We start from the raw sequence: 22,817 nt of genomic DNA on the forward strand, positions 1-22,817 counted from the left end.
AACGGTCGTCCGACACGAATGTTTCCAACCAACCAACAGGATGTTAGCCTGCTGCTTGTAGTCGACGCTGACCCTGGTGAAGTACTCCGGTACTTTCGCTCTGCGCGGGCCCTCCTTGCGCAGCTCGAATCTTCGGCCACGCGGATCTCGTGACCACCTCTTGTCGCAACGCTACCGCCAATCCCCAAACGCCGTGCCTCCATCTCGGGCCAGCGAGCCCTGTACATGTATCGGCAAGCAAAGACCTAAGGACACAACCCAAAGATGCCAACTCTTCGTCATAGGTATTGGCAATGGGGCCGCAAGAGGACGAGTCGATACTGCACCTGAGCCAGTGGTGCCATACAGTACTTATTAACTCAATGGCGCCACCGTTCAACAGGTGCGAATTTTATGATAAAATGCCTTCGTCGATACCTACACCTCTGAGAATATACGCGAACAGCGATAACATACTCATGATCCAAAACATTATGACCAGTGCTACCGGGACGCTGGATTCTGCCTGATGGCGTTGCGGACAAGTGACGCGGTAGCAAAAGCACGCAAGCGAAGCAGACACGGATGGGCGATCACCCTAATGGAGATACGGAGTGAAAATGCTGAAATCCACTGAGACAAGCGACTTTCTCGAAGGGCAGATTATTGTTACGCAGAGCCTGTAAACGTGTACCTCGAAAACGGCGAAGCTGGTCGAATGTTCACGTGCTACTCCAGAGAGCATCTACGGAAAGAGGTAGGACAGTGAAACCATTAATAGGCGGTAAGTGGTTGGACGTTCACGACCCTTCATAGAACGTGGGTCCTGCAGGCTTGTCTGCTATGTAAAGCAGGTTAGATGGTGATCTGTGGCATCTCTTCAGAAAGATCTCAATGCTGGGGAACGCATGTTTCGGAACACACCGTTCACCGTACGCTGTTGAACAAGGAGTTCCGCAGGACAGCATCCCTGCGTGTTCAGATGTTGGCGCAACGACATCGTCAGTTACAATTGCAGTGGGCAGGGGACCATCGGGACTCGAGCGTCGGTCAACAGAAACGGGTGAATCACATATCTGCTACACTAGGTCGATGTTTGTCTCCTCAAACGGCGTCATAGAGGTAAAGGTCGGCTCGAAACATGTAGCGCACCACGGGCGCAACTTGATGGGAGCAGTATTATGGTACGGGAGACATTCTCTTGCTCTTGCGTGGAATGTGTGGTAGTAATCGAAGATATGTGCGAGCCACCTGCATTTCTTTGTGCTTGATGTCTCGTCTTCGACGGCGATGTCATGTTTCATCATTATAACTGTCCTTGTCTCGGAGCCAGAACTGCGCTGCTGTAGTTTGAGGAACATTATAGTGAACTCACGTTGATGTATCGGCTATGGGGCGCCATCACCGCGTGCACCAATCAGGGACCCGTTATTTACAGCACAAACCTACCAACAAACTGTCGGATACCCGATACGCAGAATCAGTGATGTATTTCTTTCCAAAGACAGACAAACAAGTTACTGAGCAGGTGATCTCATGTTCTGGCTCATCAGTGTAAATGGTGATTCAGCTGCCCCTACTTATTTGTTTGATGGAACCCACAACGTCTTCAAACAACACGCGAGAGTTTTCGTATTCTCTCCATCACTACACACAAACTGTTAGTTCGACAGAAGAAATGAACATGAGCTTTTTGTACAAAATTTAATGTAGTTAAATTTTGTACTGAGGTACGTTTTCACTGGAGGCCACAGGCGGTCTCTGAAAGTATTTTCGCACGAAGGGTCTTAGTTCGCGTGTAAACCCTGTCATGAATATTGATTTGCAGACATTTATGTGAAGGATGGTGACATCAATAATGGTTCACGTAAATCACATCATTTCACGGTGTACAGAGCTATGCATTCGTTTGATGTCACTGTAGTTCTACAGTGAATATCCATAGTTTTGATGACATGTATAGATGTCAGAGGATTTTAAAGTCTGGGATTTGCTGTTTCAATATCCTTAGCAGTACCACTAGAAAATTGTGCAAAGATTTATACTTCAACTGTGAAATAAATAGTTTCTACAGTCAATGGCGAATATCTTATCCTTTATAAAATTTCTTTATGTGTTATCTCTTCTGGTATTTTCATTTTAATGGCCTGTAGCGTAGAGAATTTCCATTACATACCAATGGAGAGTGTGTAAAAATTAGCAGCGTAACATTATTGGTATCCAAGAGTTACTGGAAAAAAGTAGAAGATAAAATATCTTTTGAGGAAGGACTGATCCGTCTGATATCAAACTTGAGAGTAACATCATCGGCCGACAATATTCTCATTGGCCTAGAGCTCTGGGCAGATTTATAGGCTTGCTCCAGAGATTGTGAAAATTGTATCAGCCAGTCATCCAAGGGCAAGACATATGTAGTTGGCTCAGTCTCCATTGTTGAGCACCTATTGAACTGCTCAATCGGTTCCAATAATCGAAGAATGGTCCAAAGCGTAGAGAGTTAGAGAGAGGTTATGTTGTTCTTTGTTGTGTTTTGGTGGTTACATAACCAAATCGACCACCGGTTACAGCTTTCGGACGTACTAGAGTAGATGCGACAAACATTACAGTAATAGAATCTTCGATCTGTGTGTCATCGCCAGTTCTATTAAACAAAGATGCGGCAGAGGGAGGCGCATCAACAGTGGTGCACCCAACTGCAACAGCGGACACGTGGGTGACACCACGTCATTTTTTCAGACAAGTTCTAGGTCTATGTGCAGCAACACGATAGGTGTATTCGTGCGAAAAGGCCAGACTGGATCGTCATACGAACCCATCAACTGGAGTGTACATCTGGGTTTCCGCTGGGTATTTTGGACAGCATACACTACATTTCTGATGTGCTACGGTCGATGGCCGTGTCGTAACATCAAGATTTCAAAATGATAACGTAAGGATTAAGGTTGCCCTTGCTGCCCTGACCTAACTTCATATAGAGAGTGTTAGAATACTGACATGGCCAGCATGTTCTTCAGATCTCTCAACCAATAAAAACTTTCGGTCATGCTACCACTCGTGAGCGACTATGACTGATGCAATCTTCCATACCGTTGCAACAGCATGTACCAAGCTCCGTTTCATACTAAGCGCAGCCGGGTTAGATACATTGATGCCTACAAATGTAATCACACATTATTCCTACTGCACTGTATACGCACGGGAAGTAAAATTTAGTCATTTTCTATTCTTCCTGTTGCTGAAGTTTTAATAGCCAGCAGTGTACTTGCGTCGGAAAAGTGCTGCTGTTTCCTGAAGTTGGTCTTCGGTGTTCCGTCGTGACCGGCGCCTTATCTCCGCACGTGAGGCCACCCGCACCTCAACCCTGCCGAGATTTTCCTCTCAGCACGCCTGCTGTCACTTAGAAACGAAATTAACATGAAGTGGAAATAGACCGTATCGAAACATACGAGTGAGGCATGTAAAATAATTCAGACGGGGATGGTTGTACAAAATTGACATGAACCAGAGGAATATTAAATCTTAGTAATTACGTTGAAAAAAGTATGAAGTGCAGATGCACCAGCACTGTACAAGAGAGCAAGAAAGCTTAGATATGCTGTAGCGTTAAGGAAGAAGAAGTTTATGTAAAAAATAGGTTCCCAGAAACATTACGGAAGGAAGTGTGTGTGTGTGTGTGTGTGTGTGTGTGTGTGTGTGTGTGTGTGTGTGTGTTGTGAATAAATAGGAAAACAATACCGAGATCAATCTCACATACAAATCTTGTGAACACTTGAGGAGAACAATATAAATAAGAATGGAAAGTAATATTAAGTAGGCACTGGACAATAAGTTTGATTTTCAATCAGGAAATAGTGCCACCAAAGCAACGTTGACTTTCCTCTTAGAAACTGAAACCATACTACGGAAAAAAAGCATTAAACTTTCCTAGCAGTTCTCTACTAAGAAAAGCTTACAGCAATGTAAGAGGGTATACCATGTTTTCTTCTCGAAATAAGTGAAGCTAAAGTAACGAAATAGACGAGTAGTGCAGAAAATGTACCTAAATTCGAAACTAGTCATAAACGACAAATATCTTGAAAGGAAAATGTGAAGAAGTGTGTTACGCAGAGGGGCCACTTGTGGACACAGTTTCTTAACTTCTTCGCCGGCCGCGGTGGTCTCGCGGTTCTAGGCGCGCAGTCCGGAACCGCGCGACTGCTACGGTCGCAGGTTCGAATCCTGCCTCGGGTATGGGTGTGTGTGATGTCCTTAGGTTAGTTAGGTTTAAGTCGTTCTAAGTTCTAGGGGACTTATGACCTAAGATGTTGAGTCCCATAGTGCTCAGAGCCATTCTTAACTTCTTCATCGAAGAAGCAATGAAGCAAATATATGAAAAGTTTGGGAGTGGGCAGCATATTTTACATTGAATACAGGTTGAGAATAAGTAACGTTGAAACTATAGTAGTGGATAACAGTGTTAACGAGAAATGTCACTTTAATATTACAATTGGGAGAAACAGTGGTATCAGAAGTGAAGAGACTTTTAACATCAACACAAAAATTAATTAAACCCTCCTGTCTACGTCGAGAAACTCAGTTATAGAGGACAGGCAACAGTTTTTATACAATCACTGATGGAATTACGTACTTTTATTTTCTTAATAAGGTTGTTCACCTTTCTCTGTCTGCTTTCTTTTTCTTCTTCCTCTTACGTAGGCATTGAGCAAACTGCATTGTTTGTATGGCTATTGTATGCTACATGGATTTTGTATTAAAGCTACATAGTTATTTTATGTTTAATTTCTTTATAGTTACTTCGTTTCAGAATTCACTCAGCATTCGTCTTTTAAATGTTAAGTATGAGATCCTACATATTTACTGTTATGTGTCCGCCCATGTATAATTACTGATGTGGGAGATAGACATCTAAACAGTCACCAGTTAAAGCACGAATTGTTTTGTCTCTGTAACTTCAAGAGCATGTAAGGAATTCATTTCAGTTATAGCTTTTTAGATAATTATTTCTGCAACCAAGGCTTTCAAATAATTCTTATTGCAATCTACAATTTATGTCATTATTATCACTGTATTACCAACTGCATTTAATGCTATATTATTATTATTATTATTATTATCATTATTATTGAATTCTCCCAATAAATGACAGACGCTAAGCAAATAACTTAATCAGTTTTCCTTAGGTTCACAGCCAAAAGAAAATTCATCAGGGAACACCGGCGATGCCAAAATTTCATCTACACAAAATCTATAAAACAACAGAAAAATTGAAAGTGCAACCTGCAGAAGATTGGCAGAAATTTCAAACTAACATCATCAAAACAGCGAAAGATCTGATCCCTGTTCTTGTTGTTCCAATAGACTTACACTCTTTTCGAGAAATCTTATTTCGATGTTTCAGAACTTTTGTGTCGTTTTCATCAATTGTAGTTTGTAATCGTCTTGGGTACGTTTTTCTCTTAATTTTCTAATGATCTTTTTCTCTTATTTTTTGGTTTCTTGAATTTCGTGTTTTTTGTGGTTCGCTTGGTTTTACGACTGCGTTACATTGCTGAATTTTTGTTTGTCTTGACATGGATTTTTTGGGGGCGATTTTGCTGTGAGACTGTTTCAACGCCCGTCGGTTCGATGAATTCTCCGAAAGTACGTAGCCTTGTTGATTTTGCCGTATTTTGTTTTCAGGACGCGATTTCTGTCTTTCAACATAAGATTCAGTCTTGTAGAATGAGATTTGTAACCCTGATTTTTCTGCAGATTCTTAAACTGTATAGAGCCCTTTGATGCCAGGTTGTCCGCAGACTTGTGGTATGATATGTAGAGGTGGTTGTCGAGAAAGCTCATTATGGATGGATTCCAAGACCCACATTTCTTGAGTTGTTTCTCCCAATCTTCCACAACCTTGCCTAGGACTGTGTTGAATAAGAGAGAGGCCATCTCATTGTCTGACATCTATTTGAATGTCAACGGGTTCTCAGACTTCGCCATATATTTTACGTTAGATTTCGTGCCAGCTGGTGTTTGTTATATGAGGTATCATGGTTTTGTAGCTAGTCCCCTCTCTTTCAAAATTTGGAGTAGTGAGAGCCTTTCCATCGAGTCGTACGCCTTTTTTAAATCTGCGAATGTCTGATGGTTCGCATTTTGAGTACGATTTTGAGATAAAATTTTTTTATGGACGTGATCTATACGGTCAGGATCGTGCTTGATATTCAGATAATTACTTTTATGGTGTATTCCAGATTTGACAGGATTTTGTAGGTGACCGGTAAGAGGGAGATCCCTTTACAGTTTTTTAATCTGTTTCCTTTCTTATGTAGTGGATGGGGTATTGCAATCTACCACTCAAACGGGATTTTTTCGGTTTTCCAGATGTTTAGGATTATTTGTGTATTTATTTGAGTGGGTTCGGGCATAATTTTTCGAGAGTACAACTACAATTCCGTTCTCCCATGATGATTTGTTGTTTTTAAGTTGATCGATGTGTCAGTAAACTTCGCTTTACGTTGGTGGTGACTTCTGGATTTCTTTTCAGGAATCTCTCTTTGCGTTCTGTACAGTTTAAAAGCTGTGATAAGTATGTTACTAGTTCTCGGCAATTTTCATTATTTGTCAGCAGAGGTTCTGTGGTGAATACCCTTTGATTTGATTCGCAAAGGTCTTGTGGAAAACGTGTGTTTTGTAATTTTTGAAGCTGTCTTCAATCGAATTTTGATTCTAATTAAATAATGATGGGAATCGATGTTCGCACCTCTGCGAATTTGCACATCGTGAATTTCTTTTGGGTTGTAGTACGAAATTGCCACATGAGCAGTCTGAAATTCTCCTAAATGATGGATGGGTTACCGCAATGGCTTTTTAGTTTTGAGGCTGTTTCCGAATTGAGGTTGACATAATTTTAGGTTGTTTTTGGCATCAGTCAACAAATCGTGTGCCAGGCCTACTGGCGACTCCTGCGTAGGACAGTCTCCGATTGTTCTCTCGTATTTCCGTTCCCTGCCAATTTGGATACTAAAATCACCGACTAGAATTTCCACATAACATTTTGAAATTTCGGCCATCTCTGTTTCAATTTCCCATAATCTGCCTGTTTTTTCGTGCTCTTCTTTAATATCATCATTTGTTGGTGCATGTACGTTAATAATATGTAGTTTTTGTTTGTATATATTATTTCTGAGGTCGGAAGTCGGTTGTTGATGGGTTTCATGTCTTTTACTGAACGCAAAAATTTTTTTATCTAGCTTTTGCTAGTGCCGTAGAACCAGAAATTGTGAGTTCCTGGAGTATGTTTACAGTCGCACCTCCTGATGAGCAGACGTTGACAATACTGCTGCTACGTCTAAGTTAGACGTAGCGTGGATTTTGGTTGTCATTTTGGTTCGCGGGTGGGAAATAAAAACTGATTGCCTTACTCCCTTACACTGGGCTCAAAGTGAAGCACCAAGCACTCTCCTGTGGTGATTATACCAGGTAGAAATGTCACCTGGGTTGACGTGACACACCTGAAACATTTCCGCTGACGTTCAGTTGGCTGCCTTTTTGGATACGTGGAAGCTTACGGTGAGCGAACTCTTCGTTTTCAATAGGTCATGCAAGATGCTGAAAGCTATTTCGTGACCAAAATTCACTTTTTCTGCTGTCTCCTCGGTTGGCACACACCATTTCTGAGCTCTAGGGCGTCCACTTCTCTTACTGTTTCCGTTTCCTCACAAAGAGATGATACGGTACTTCTGAGTCACTGTGTCATGTAATTACACACTTGTGGTAACCGTTTCCATCGACTCAGTACTAATTGTTACAGCCATATTCCCTTTGATCTGCAGACAAGAAACTAAGCACGATACTACTCCACGTTATCGAAATGCTGCTCTACTTTGTTTTGGCTCCTCTAGCGGGGATTTCAATGTATCCCAGAAATACTGAAATGCTCCCGCAACGAAAGAAAGTAGAAATTATGTAACTCTGCTTTGTAGAGGTGATAACTAAAACTTGGAGGGTATCCGTCGTATGAAATAAAATTGGGCTATCGACGAGGACACCGAGGAAAGTTTTTGATTAATGAATATTTCCAACGTCTGATGCTTAACTTATGCCGAAAATAGCCACTAGCTTCTCAGCAGTTTTCGAATGCTTGGCGCTAAGGGGGTGAAGTAACGGTCCTCTGGGAGGCCTGCTTGCCAGTGCAGCCCTTCTCCCGCGTGCCTAACTCAGCCGGACGAGATGGGCCCCGGGGAGCGCGCCGTGGGTTCCGGTGGGCGACGCGGTTCCCCCGAAAGGGCGGCTAACGACCCACCAACCACCAACTAGCGCCTCGAGGGCCGCACTTGTGCCTGAGGACCGGCGCCAGCCTGTTCCAAGTCTCTTCACACCGACTACCAAAACGAGAAGGCGCCCGCAGGACAAATTTCTGTATATATGCAGACAGCTAAATAAGACGCCAGACTCAACGAAGAGGTACTACCTTCACTTTCGTCTAGAATCAGTCAGTTTGAAAAGAAGAATAGTGATTTCGATTTTAACATGGTGACTTTTGGTAACGATAAGTTGCATTAACAGCTTCATTAATAGTAATTAATTTTAACATAACGGACGGACTCACTGGAAAACTCATTGACAGGACTGCAGGATGACCACTTGTAATTATTCAGCGCCGTTTCCACTACGAAATGAGATCGTGTGATACCCCATGCTACGCAGTACAGATCTTTGGTTTCGAGTATTTCTTCCCAAATCTATATTAGGTAAGGAGCATCTGACATCAAACTACACTACTGGCCATTAAAATAGCAACACCACGAAGATGACGTACTACAGACGCGAAATTTTACCGACAGGAAGAAGATATGCAAATGATTAGCTTTACAGAGCATTCACCCAAGGCTGGCGCCGGTAGCGACACCTACAACGTGCTGACATGAGGAAAGTTTCCAACCGATTTCTCATACACAAACAGCAGTTGACCGGCGTTGCCTGGTGAAACGTTGTTGTGATGCCTCGTGTAAGGAGAAGAAATGCGTACCATCACGTTTCCGACTTTGATAAAGGTCGGGTTGTAGCCTATCACGATTGCGGTTTATCGTATCGCGACATTGCTGCTCGCGTTGGTCGAGACCCAATGACTGTTAGCAGAATATGGAATCGGTGGGTTCAGGAGGGTTATACGGAACGCCCTGCTGGATCCCAACGGCCTCTTATCACTAGCAGTCGAGATGACAGGCATATTACCCGCATGGCTGTAACGGATCGTGCAGCCGCATCTCAATCCCTGAGTCAACAGATGGGGACGTTTGCAAGACAACAGCCATCTGCACGAACAGTTCGACGACGTTTGCAGCAGCATGGACTATCAGCTCGGAGACCATGGCTGCGGTTACCCTTGACGCTGAATCACAGACAGGAACGCCTGCGATGGTGTACTCAACGACGAACCTGGGTGCACGAATGGCAAAACGTGATTTTTTCGGATGAATTCTGTTTACGGCATCATGATGGTCGCATCCGTGTTTGGCGACATCGCGGTGAACGCACATTGGAAGCGTGAATTCGTCATCGCCATACTGGCGTATCACCCAGCGTGATGATATGGGGTGCCATTGGTTACACGTCTCGGTCACCTCTTGTTCGCATTGACGGCACTTTGAACAGTGCACGTTACATTTCAGATGTGTTACGACCCGTGGCTCTACCCTCCATTCGATCCCTGCGAAACCCTACATTTCAGCAGGATAATGCACAACCCCATGTTGCAGGTCCTGTACGGGCCTTTCTGGATACAGAAAATGCTCGACTGCTGCCCTGACCACCACATTCTCCAGATCTGTCACCAACTGAAAACATCTGGTCAATGGTGGCCGAGCAACTGGCTCGTCACAATACGCCAGTCACTGCTCTTGATGAACTGTGGTATCGTGTTGAAGCTGCATGCGCAGCTGTACCTGTACACGCCATCCAAGCTCTGTTTGACTCAATGCCCAGGCGTATGAAGTCCATTATTACGGTCAGAGGTGGTTGTTCTGGGTACTGATTTCTCAGGATCTATGCACCCAAACTGCGTGAAAATGTAATCACATGTCAGTTCTAATGTAATATATGTGTCCAATTAATACCCGATTATCATCTGCATTTCTTCTTGGTGTAGCAATTTTAATGGCCAGTAGTGTAGTATGATAGTGTAGTATGACTCTTCCAAGGTGGTTCCAGCAACCAACGCTTTCATCCAGACGTTATACATAGGAAACGATGATCCATTACACAAAAATTTTATACAGAGGAAACCACATAGCTTGTTCTCACTGAGGCATGCAGTAAACAAACTATCAGTTTCTTTAGTATCGTTACCAACTTATCTTCGACAAGTTAATGTCCAATGACCAAGATACTTTTATATTCCTGTATGTTTCCATCCAGTTTGGCACCAGCTTAGCTCCAGCAGTCATCAGTGAACGAAGACAGTTCAGTGTAGAACTTCATTCATGGTACAATACAGTTATCCATTTGCCAGGGATCAAGTGCGTATTTCTTCCATAAATTTCGTGAACCATATTGCCACAAGTGTGTAAGAAAGAGTGATATCTCAAAATCAATATCGTTAGAAGTCATTGCATAAGCACACATAATCCCATATAAATGCACAATATATACACAATATATCTACTACACTCCTGGAAATTGAAATAAGAACACCGTGAATTCATTGTCCCAGGAAGGGGAAACTTTATTGACACATTCCTGGGGTCAGATACATCACATGATCACACTGACAGAACCACAGGCACATAGACATAGGCAACAGAGCATGCACAATGTCGGCACTAGTACAGTGTTTATACACCTTTCGCAGCAATGCAGGCTGCTATTCTCCCATGGAGACGATCGTAGAGATGCTGGATGTAGTCCTGTGGAACGGCTTGCCATGCCATTCCCACCTGGCGCCTCAGTTGGACCAGCGTTCGTGCTGGACGTGCAGACCGCGTGAGACGACGCTTCATCCACTCCCAAACATGCTCAATGGGGGACAGATCCGGAGATCTTGCTGGCCAGGGTAGTTGACTTACACCTTCTAGAGCACGTTGGGTGGCACGGGATACATGCGGACGTGCATTGTCCTGTTGGAACAGCAAGTTCCCTTGCCGGTCTAGGAATAGTAGAACGATGGGTTCGATGACGGTTTGGATGTACCGTGCACTATTCAGTGTCCCCTCGACGATCACCAGTGGTGTACGGCCAGTGTCGGAGATCGCTCCCCACACCATGATGCCGGGTGTTGGCCCTGTGTGCCTCGGTCGTATGCAGTCCTGATTGTGGCGCTCACCTGCACGGCGCCAAACACGCATACGACCGTCATTGGCACCAAGGCAGAAGCGACTCTCATCGCTGAAGACGACACGTCTCCATTCGTCCCTCCATTCACGCCTGTCGCGACACCACTGGAGGCGGGCTGCACGATGTTGGGGCGTGAGCGGAAGACGGCCTAACGGTGTGCGGGAACGTAGCCCAGCTTCATGGAGACGGTTGCGAATGGTCCTCGCCGATACCCCAGGAGCAACAGTGTCCCTAATTTGCTGGGAAGTGGCGGTGCGGTCCCCTACGGCACTGCGTAGGATCCTACGGTCTTGGCGTGCATCCGTGCGTCGCTGCGGTCCGGTCCCAGGTCGACGGGCACGTGCACCTTCCGCCGACCACTGGCGACAACATCGATGTACTGTGGAGACCTCACGCCCCACGTGTTGAGCAATTCGGCGGTACGTCCACCCGGCCTCCCGCATGCCCACTATACGCCCTCGCTCAAAGTCCGTCAACTGCACATACGGTTCACGTCCACGCTGTCGCGGCATGCTACCAGTGTTAAAGACTGCGATGGAGCTCCGTATGCCACGGCAAACTGGCTGACACTGACGGCGGCGGTGCAGAAATTATGCGCAGCTAGCGCCATTCGACGGCCAACACCGCGGGTCCTGGTGTGTCCGCTGTGCCGTGCGTGTGATCATTGCTTGTACAGCCCTCTCGCAGTGTCCGGAGCAAGTATGGTGGGTCTGACACACCGGTGTCAATGTGTTCTTTTTTCCATTTCCAGGAGTGTATATAGTCGCCCATAACAATGCAGAGAAAACCTGTGAAAAGGTATGACACTTTCATAAAGCTGTTTTTCTTAAGCTAATGGAAAATTATAAAAACAGTGATGATTCAGAAAATGATATTTGAAAGATAAAGAAGTGTCTGTAAGGCGTAGAATAAATATAAGTCATTGTTAAAACTCAAAAATTCAAATTTGTAACATGACGCACATCACAAATAATGTTCAACCATTTATGGTGTACTGTGGCAATCCATATTACTGAACAGCCAGCCTGGTTAACGGTGCACGGTCCCACTCACAATCATGCTTGAAAATAATGGGTTTACTTTGTCACTAAAATATTATTGAAACGTATAAAGCAGATGTGCCCCTTTGGCACACCACAATCAATATCAAAGCGGTCTGCGAGTAACTCTTTCAACAACACTGCACATACAATAATATTTGATCACTTAAGGACCACGTATATGACATCCGTCAGATTTTAATACTGTTCTTCTTGCACTGACGCTCTCGCCACGGTGACGTGCTTCTTACGGATACTATACGGACTGAACATGAAGTCCAGTTCGAGAAATAATTTTCACGGGACAGTGGGTTGACTTACGTACCACGAGGCGAAACCACTGAGAGGCACTACGCAGCGATTTAAACGTTGGACACGAATTCGATGTTTTGGAGTTGAGATCCCTTTCAGGCGACCCGGACTTAGATTTCCCTTGGTTTCGCGAAGTCGATTTCTTTGGAAACAACACGACCATTTTTTTTTCATACTTCTGTCCCATTCGGCCTCTTGTCCGTATATAAGGACCTCAAAGCAAACAAACCGTTGAATCTTAATCATTGTGAGACGAAGGAAGATCCTGCAGTAAATTATTTCGTCTTGCGGAATGAAATCATCAGCTACTGCATCCACAAAAACACTTACATTAACACAAGGGATGACATCTACAGAGAACGCCGAAGTCATAACTATATGTGGGAAAAAATTTCGTCACTAAGGTTAACAATCTAGTCATGTTCGATTACGTCGTAGCTCTAGTTTGCAATTTGTTCGTGAGACATACGTGTTTCGCTGCCGTTCTACCAAGTTTGTTTCCCACCTTAAGGCAATGGGTAGTTTATGGGAATGGTGTTTAATTGACGTCTAATGTATACTCGTGCACCACACATTTATTTATTTTTTGGGGTAAACTCTTGTGGGCACGAGATAAGATGACTGACCGTTACCCCACGCAATACTGGTGGATCTACAGTTCTACGTTCATACTCCGGAAACCCCTTAGAGACCATGGTAAAGGGTTCTTCTTAACACTATTAGTGACTTTTTGTCCTATTAGGAGTACATTCCAATGCTGAGCATACATAGATACAAGCCATAAGCTAATATATATTATTATTATGATCAGTAGACATGATAGACAATCTTACTGTAGCATAGTCATCTTCGAATATCAAAAATTTAGCAAGAAAGTCGCTTTTTTCCAAAGATTGCTATTTAAGTTCTCCAGTCATTTATGGATGAGCTCTATCTATATGTTGCCATCCTTGCATTACCTCTCTGTGTTCTTTCTGTTTCTACTGTCTTGTGCAGCTGGTAGTAACTTCAGACGCTGGAGAAGTACTCTAGAATTGGTAGTACATTGGTCACGATCTATTCCCATATTAAACTCACTTCCCCAGAAATCTCCCAACTCTTCTATGTTTTCCATTCGCCTATTTACAGCAAGAAGTATTTTTGTCTAGGTATTTATGCATTTAACTACGACGTCATAAGATGCATTTCTGTATAGTCAGCTAGCGCTCTACCTGTGAAATCGTGACTGCATTTTCCGAACATTAGAAGTCCTATTGCGCTTCCTTGTGGCACATGTGATGCCAATTTCGTTTCTGATGAACATTCAGAGTCCAGTACAATGTACTAGGTTCTATTAATTAGTCAAAAATTCGTGGACGTAATCAAATACCCAGAAGATCCTGTCTTGGTGATGAGTCCCCCACGCGATTTTGTGTCGAACTGTTTCAGAAATCCACGAAGACGGAATCTAACTGTACACCTACATATTAGCCCTGAAAAATTTTTCGTGTGCATAATGTAAGTCATAATTCGTACGAGTGGTTTTGCCACAGTCCGAACTGACTAAGAGAAGTTTGTTTTCCTTCGGAAAAGGCACAGATTCCAGAATATGATATAGGATCCTACAGCGATTGATTTTAGCAATACACAAACGTAATTTTGCACATTCGTTTATTTAACGCTGTTTGTCAACAAAAGTCATTTGCTTTATTTTGCAATTATGTGGAACTATTCGATGCTCAAGATATCCTCCAGAAATGTGAGCTAGGAAAGAGGATAATTCCTCGGTGTATTTTATGTAAAACGTATTGAGAATCCCGTCAAGGCATAGTGGTTTATTTGTTTTGGATAGTCGTATAATCTTTTTTCAATAGTGTGACTGCATGTTTTAGCATTCTTCATTTGTGTGTGTGTGTGTGTGTGTGTGTGTGTGTGTGTGTGTGTGTGTGTGTGTGTGCGTGCGAGCGCGCGTATGCGTGCAAGCGCATGCGTGGAGGTCAAACATTGGAATGATAGTATCTTCATTTAATATTTCGGCTGATGTCTTCAGTTTCAACAGTAGACTCATACGTAAGAGATTTGATCAGTATTTGCTCTGATTTATTCCATTTCAGTAGACAATATCTGAGAAATGCCGTTTTTGGGGTTCCGTACCTCAGTCGGTAAAAACGGAACCGTTATAGGATCAATTTGTTGTCCCTCTGTCTGCTTGTCTGTCTGTCTTTCTCTGTATCTGTCTACCCGACTATTAACGAATCTCTTTTCTCAGGAACGGGTGGAGGTATCAATTTGAAATTTATGTCACATATTAAGGTCTATGGTCCCTTGACGGTGTAAGATAGTTTAGCTCGTAACTCAATGCAATCAAAAGAAATTGCCATTTATGTCAAATATTTTGATATTCGCAAATTCACTCATCAAAATCTATAGGGGAATACCTGTTGTGCCAGACTCATGATATTTGGCCAGAAGCAAGGTTTTACAGTAAAAGCAAACGAAAAAATCCGGAAATGGTTAATTTGGAATTATATGACACGATTTTTTTTCATATCTTATCCGACTGTTTTGTCTTTCCTTCTTTTAACAGGTTTTCTGCTCAGGAATGGGTAGATGCATGTCTTCCCTGTATCTATATCAATAACAGACAAAAACGGTCGAGATTCTCGATTCCCGGGGACTGATGAACTATCTACTTGCACTTACGCGGATTTTTTTCTTTTCATTGCCGTTTCTTTTAGGTTGTTTAGGTACATATGGTAGTGGCATTAAGTAAGTCCAGATTTACTTCTGGAGGAGACCGTCGTTGTTGTTGTGATCTTCAGTCCTGAGACTGGTTTGATGCAGCTCTCCATGCTACTCTATACTGTGCAAGTTTCTTCATCTCCCAGTACCTACTGCAACTTACATCCTTCTGAATCTGCTTGGTGTATTCATCTCTTGGTCTCCCTCTACGATTTTTACCCTCCACGCTGCCCTCCAATACTAAATTGGTGATCCCTTGATGCCTCAGGACATGTCCTACCAACCGATCCTTTCTTCTAGTCAAGTTGTGCCACACACATCTCTTCTCCCCAATGCTATTCAACACCTCCTCATTAGTTATGTGATCTACCCATCTAATCTTCAGCATTCTTGTGTAGCACCACATTTAGAAAGCTTTTATTCTCTACTTGTCTAAACTATTTATTGTCCATGTTTCACTTCCATACATGGCTACACTCCATACAAATACTTTCAGAAACGACTTCCTGACACTTAAATCTATACTCAATGTTAACAAATTTCTCTTCTTCAGAAACGCTTTCCTTCCCATTGCCAGTCTACATTTTATATCCTCTCTACTTCGACCATCATCAGTTATTTTGCTCCCCAAATAGCAAAACTCCTTTACTACTTTAAGTGTCTCATTACCTTATCTAATACCCTCAGCATCAGCCAACTTGATTCGACTACATTCCATTATCCTCGTTTTCCTTTTGTTGAAGTTCATCTTATATCCTCCGTTCAAGACACTATCCATTCCATTCAACTGTTCTTCCAAGTCCTTTGCTCTGTCTGACAGAATTACAATGTCATCGGCGAACCTCAAAGTTTTTATTTCTTCTCCTTGGATTTTAATACCTACTCCGAATTTTTCTTTTGTTTCCTTCACTGCTTGCTCAATATACAGATTGACTAACATTGGGGAGAGGCTACAACCCTGTCTCACTCTCTTCCCAACCACTGCCTCTCGATTCTTATAACTGCCATCTGGTTTCTATACAAATTGTAAATAGCCTTTCGCTCCCCATATTTTACCCCTGCCACCTTCAGAATGTGAAAGAGTGTATTCCAGACAACAGTGGCAAAAGCTTTCTCTAAGTCTACAAATGCTAGAAACGTAGGTTTGCCTTTCCTTAATCTAGCTTCTAAGATAAGTCGTAGGGTCAGTATTGCCTCACGTGTTCCTATATCTCTACGGAATCCAAACTGATCTTCCCCGCGTTCGTCTTCTACCAGTTTTTCCATTCGTCTGTAAATAATTTTCACATCTGTCAACACCTGCTTTCTTTGGGATTAGAATTATTATATTCTTCTTGAAGTCTTGAGGGTATTTCGCCTCTCTCGTCCATCTTGCTCACCAGACGGTAGAGTTTTGTCAGGACTGGCTCTCCGAAGACTCAGTAGTTCTAATGGAATGTTGTCTACTCCCGGGGCCTTGTTTCTACTCAGGTCTTTCAGTGCTCTGTCAAACTCTACACGCAGTATCATATCTCCAATTTCATCTTCATCTACATCCTCTTCCAATTCCATAATATTGTCCTCAAGTACATCGCACTTGTATAGACCCTGTGTATACTCCTTCCACCTTTCTGCTTTCCCTTCTTTCCTTAGAACTGGGTTTCCGTCTGAGCTCGTAATATTCATACAAGTGGTTCTCTTTTCTCCAAAGGTCTCTTTAATTTTCCTGTAGGCAGTATCTATCTTACCCCTAGTGAGAGAAGCCTCCACATCCTTAAATTTAACCTCTAGCCATCCCTGCTTAGCCATTTTGCACTTCCTGTCGATCCTTTTTGCCTGCTTCATTTACTGCATTTTTATATTTTCTCCTTTCATCAATTAAATTCAACATTTCTTCTGTTACCCATGGATTTCTACTAGCCCTCGTCTTTTTACCTACTTGATCCTCTGCCTCCTTCACTACTTCATCCCTCAAAGCTACCCATTCTTCTTCTACTGTATTTCTTTCCCCCATTCCTACCATTTGTTCCCTTACGCTCCCCCTGAAACTTTGTACAACCTCTGGTTTAGTCAGTTTATCCAGTTCCCATCCCCTTAACTTCCCACCTTTTTGCAGTTTCTTCGGTTTTAATCTACAGTTCATAACCAATAGATTGTGGTCAGAGTCCACATCTGCCCCTGGAAATGTCTTACAATTTAAAACCTGGTTCCTAAATCTCTGTCTTACCATTATACAATCTATCTGATACCTTTTAGTATCTCCAGGGTTCTTCCATGTATACAACCTTCTATCATGATTCTTAAACCAAGTGTTAGCTATGATTATGTTGTGCTCTGTGCAAAATTCTACCAGGCGGCTTCCTCTTTCATTTCTTACCCCCAATCCATATTCACCTACTACGTTTCCTTCTATCCCTTTTCCTACTACCGAATTCCAGTCACCCATGACTATTAAATTTTCTTCTCCCTTCACTATCTGAATAATTTCTTTTATTTCATCATACATTTCTTCAATTTCTTCGTCATCTGCAGAGATAGTTGGCATATAAACTTGTACTACTGTAGTAGGCGTGGGCTTCGTGTCTATCTTGGCCACAATAATGCGTTCACTATGCTGTTTGTAGTAGCTTACCCGCATTCCTATTTTTTTATTCATTATTAAACCTACTCCTGCATTACCCCTATTTGACTTTGTAATTATAGCCCTGTATTCGCCTGACCAAAAGTCCTGTTCCTTCTGCCACTGAACTTCACTAATTCCCACTATATCTAACTTTAACCTATCCATTTCCCTTTTTAAATGTTGTAACCTACCTGCCCGATTAAGGGATCTGACATTCCACGCTCCGATCCGTAGAACGCCAGTTTTCTTTCTACTGATAATGACGTCCTCCTGAGTAGTCCCCGACCGGAGATCCGAGTTGGGGACTATTTTACCTCCGGAATATTCTACACAAGAGGACGCCATGATCATTTAATCATACAGTAGTGCTGCATGCCCTCGGGAAAAATTACGGCCGTAGTTTCCCCTTGCTTTCAACCGTTCGCAGTACCAGCACAGCAAGGATGTTTTGGTTAGTTTTACAAGGCCAGATCAGTCAGTCATCCAGACTGTTGCCCCTGCAACTATTGAAAAGGCTGCTGCCCCTCTTCAGGAACCACACGTTTGTCTGGCCTCTCAACAGATACCCCTCCGTTGTGGTTGTACCTACGGTACGGCTATCTGTGTATCTGTATCGCTGAGGCACGCAAGCCTTCCCACCAATGGCAAGCTCCATGGTTCATTGGGGGGAGGGGGGGAGGAGGAGACCGTAACAATACTATAACATACACAACATATTAGATCCCTTTATTAAAACTTGAACAAAATGGAGTACTTGACTTGGAAACAATCCAGGCCCACAGAAATGTCACTATGGGTATGTTAGTGTCGCTGAACAGTAAAACCATAGTCTTATCTCAGTGTACAAATGACTGTAACTTTGAAAGTCAGTTCCGGTTTCTAATACACCTCGCACTACTGGATGTGAAATACGACGATACTGTCGTTGTAAGTGATCATTAACGAGTGGGCCGAGCACCGCCGTGTTCTGCCGTAATGGTACTGTAGTACGAGAGCCCACGACCACAGCCATGTCTCAGCGGTTTGGCCATAACCGTATAAAATTATTAGTGCAGATGATCGTGAACAAGACTAGGTCAAGAACGTCACAAATCCACATGTGTCCGTTTCTGCTATGTGAAAAAAAAGTGTTATCACAATAAAATACAATGCAGTTAAAATGCACATAGATTCTGTCACTGTACTATGAAGCTGTTTGCTTTCAGATATATTCGATGCCGCCTATAGTTCCAATAACTTCTTAAGCTCTCGTCCTACATTTACATCTCACGATCACAGCATCTACGGATTTCGCAAAGGAATTGCAAAACATAATATTTAAAGAAGCTCTGGTCGAATTTTTAATTGATAATTGGTCACAACAGGATATGTCGCTGGTTATCGCGAACAAAACCTTCCATAGTAATCACGATATGTACTACGGAATATGGTACTGTTAAACAAACAATTAAAGACGTTTTAACTTGTCAAATACATGAGAAGGTATATAATAAGATTGTTTATCGTGTTTGTCAAATTAATTAACGAGTTTTAGTAGCTATTCAGTATTCAACGCTGACATTTTAATTATACAATTTGGGATTTTGGAATGTGTAAAAATTTGCATAGTGGTTAGGGTGAATGTTCGTTTTGTTAATTGCTGTCGTTAGATTGATGTTTCGCGTCTGTATGAAACAACTGGAGTGTTGTAACAAAATCTTTACCTGCTTTTCGTGCTATGACCGGCTGTGATTACAGCCCCGAATTCATCTCTAGGTGGAAAAAGACCATTGACATAGCTGATAAATTCTAAATGCTAGCAGAAGGCTTTGTAGGTAGGTATACTTCTGACACTGGGAATTTTTGGAACGTCTTAGGAAAATTCACGTGAAGATTATACAGTGAAAAAATTAGTGACGCCGATTGGGCTGGATTTAACATTTTTACATAAACATATAAAATGAAAAGTGAACATTCTTCTATTGCTCTAAATCTTGAGTTTTCTAATCATGATGTCTGCAATCTACCTCTAACTAAAACAGAACTGCCGTAGCATTTATTGTAAACAAAATAATTTCGTGAATATAGAGCAACGCTAATACGAAAAATCTAACAGATCTAAACCCCACAGATTTAGAATGGTATGGTAACGAGGTCCGTTAGGAATTTTCACAATTCTTAACTAGCTAGCAGCCAGAAATAAGCGATGTTTATTTAGATGAAGAATCAAAATTCACAATAGGTGTAGGCAACATGAATTTCAATATTTTGTGTAGTTATACTTTTGTTCCCAGCAAATGACATGAAGAAATTGGTAGTGAGCAGGAGAGCGATCTTCATGATCACGATACTTTTGAGCCGTCCAACTGAGATTAAAAACGTTCACATAGTTTCATTTACATAGACTGTATTTTTCTTACTTTATCCCACTCTGTTCTTGTGCAATTTATTTAAACAAATCATTCAGTACTATAGTTTCGATTAAGCTATTTATTAATGATATCAGAATTTTGGTGTTGCAGACCGATCATTGGCTTGCAACGTAGACTTTCATACGCCCCAATATGATCTTGTAATGAGTTTTGAATACTAAAAGTTGTCTGATTAGTAATATGCTGCACTAAACCTGTCTGATATCAACTTTTTCTGCATCTGTTACTTGGTTGTAACCAACAGTTATCTGACGTAATCCTTTGTTACCGATCGGTAATATTTTTTAACATTTTCGCAATTGTCTCAAAATTTCAAATATTTGGTTTAAAGCTGGAGAAGATAGATCGGTATTTGAAGAATTCTGACTGTATTTAGATGTGTGGGAGACTGCTAACGTAAAGGCTGAACTGAAAGTTAAACCATGGTAAGGAGAATTCTAAAACAGTTGCTCCATGAGCTAGAGAGAAAAAAAACCTGATAAGAGCAGAAGGTGGTAGAGGAAATACGAAGAAAAACAGGAGTCAGAAATAACTAGACAGTAGTAAAGGAAGAGAATTTGTACGAACCACTACTGTTATCAAGACTGTCTTTACTTCGCAACATTTCACAACGCCCAGTCACGCATAAACAAACAGTGTGCGGGTGGCTGAACCGGCAACTGAAAGCACAGATCGTTCAGTTGGAAAACGGCAGGGCTCAGTTTCAACAGGTCCGACGCGAACAAAAGCGGATGGCTACTCCTGGGAGAACTGTACGCGATCGTTCGTCAGCGTTTAAGCGCCAAATAAACGGTCCATGGCCTGACAAATCACGCCTGAACAAGCACGGGCAGTTTAATCTGCCCCTTCTCTTCCCTCCCTCTGTCGGTTTAATTGTTTGTCGGCGTACGTCCTCTCCCAGTCCTATTTCTGAAAACGAGACCCTCACGACGAACTACGAGCTCGTTTGAATGTCTCTACATTGATGAGCAGCCATTCATGCTATCTATAGCCTACAGTATGCAAGAGGAGGAGGTAAGATAACGAAATCCTTTCAATGGGAAACCTCAGGCACGTTATTTAAATTCGCAATTATGCAGTTTCTAGTTTTATAAATACACTGCGCAACAGAATTAAAGAATAACTTTTTCTAAACGCCTGTATTTCCACCCATTGCCAGGCGTAAGTCTGAAATTTGGCTCAAAAGTGCGTACCGTCTTCCTCTGTAATGGTGCAATGTGTGGTTCCCTGTGACTTCATCCTTGCTCGAAGACTCTTTAAACAGCAGTGTGTCGTTACATACGAAAAAAGGCACCAAACTTCACTATAGTTCTGTTCAGTGCCAGTAACAATCTCTCTTACCCACATTTCATCCCTCCTTTTGACGTCTTTGAAATGGAGGCCAGAACCCCAGTTTTCTTATGAGTGGCCGAGAAAATCAAGACACACTCTTCTGCTCAAAATCTGCACGTAAAGGCCTCATGTGGTGGCATAAAGGACGTCAGTGAAACTATCCCTCTCCACGGGGCATTAATTCCATCACATTTCGAGGTCGAAAACAGTTTCCAGTACGATGATCAGCAGGTAGACGTTCTTGACAAACTTTGACACTGCTGAAACCCTCCGATCTTTTAACCCTTCCCTAAGTACACTTTGGGGCTACACCCCTGTTATACATGATCCGAACCCTTTGGAGCACAGGGTGATCTCCATTGTTGCTCTCATGTACAGGTTAGAACCACTACGGACCGTTCAACATTATTCGACTAAATTTGAACATGACCTCTGGCAGAAAAGGGAACTACGTATGTATTTTCACCTGATGTCACATCCTCCTGTGGCGTCATCATGGGGTGATGCCACATCGACCCATGCGGAGTATACAATGGAAAAGGCCCCTTTTAACATCTCCCAGTTCGGCTAAATCCTCGCTGGCATCCGCCCACCTCCAGTAGAGTTTTAAAAATGAATGTGTTCAGAGATAACCAGTAAAGAAGTACGAGGCACTTGTAGACAGCCAGCTGAATTTGCAAGGTTTTCAACAAGATGCTTACCTCCAGGCACTGCGGATTATTTTCTGATTGTTTCTGCACACGATCGTTTTTAAAATTCTCAGTAAAGGTGTGCAGGTGTCATCGGGGGTTTTGCTGAACTGGGCGATCTTTAAGGCACTCTTTGCTTTTGACTTCACACATGAGTCAATGTCGCATCACCCTCATCCCGCCACAGGAGGACGCGAAATAGGAGGAACGAAAATGCGTAAGTGCCCTTGCCTGCAATGGATCACATTTAAATTTAGTGGAATGGTTTCGAATACTCTCTAGTAGTTCCAATCCGAACAGAAGCGCAAACAGAGCGGTCGCCCTGCGCTCCAAAGGGGTCACATCACGTCTAATGGAAATTCAGTACTAAAATATCCTTAGAGAAGAATTGAAACGTTCGAGAGTGTCAACGTTT

This window comes from Schistocerca nitens, chromosome 2, assembly GCF_023898315.1.
Source record: "Schistocerca nitens isolate TAMUIC-IGC-003100 chromosome 2, iqSchNite1.1, whole genome shotgun sequence".
In the NCBI taxonomy this organism is placed as follows: Eukaryota; Metazoa; Arthropoda; class Insecta; order Orthoptera; family Acrididae; genus Schistocerca; species Schistocerca nitens.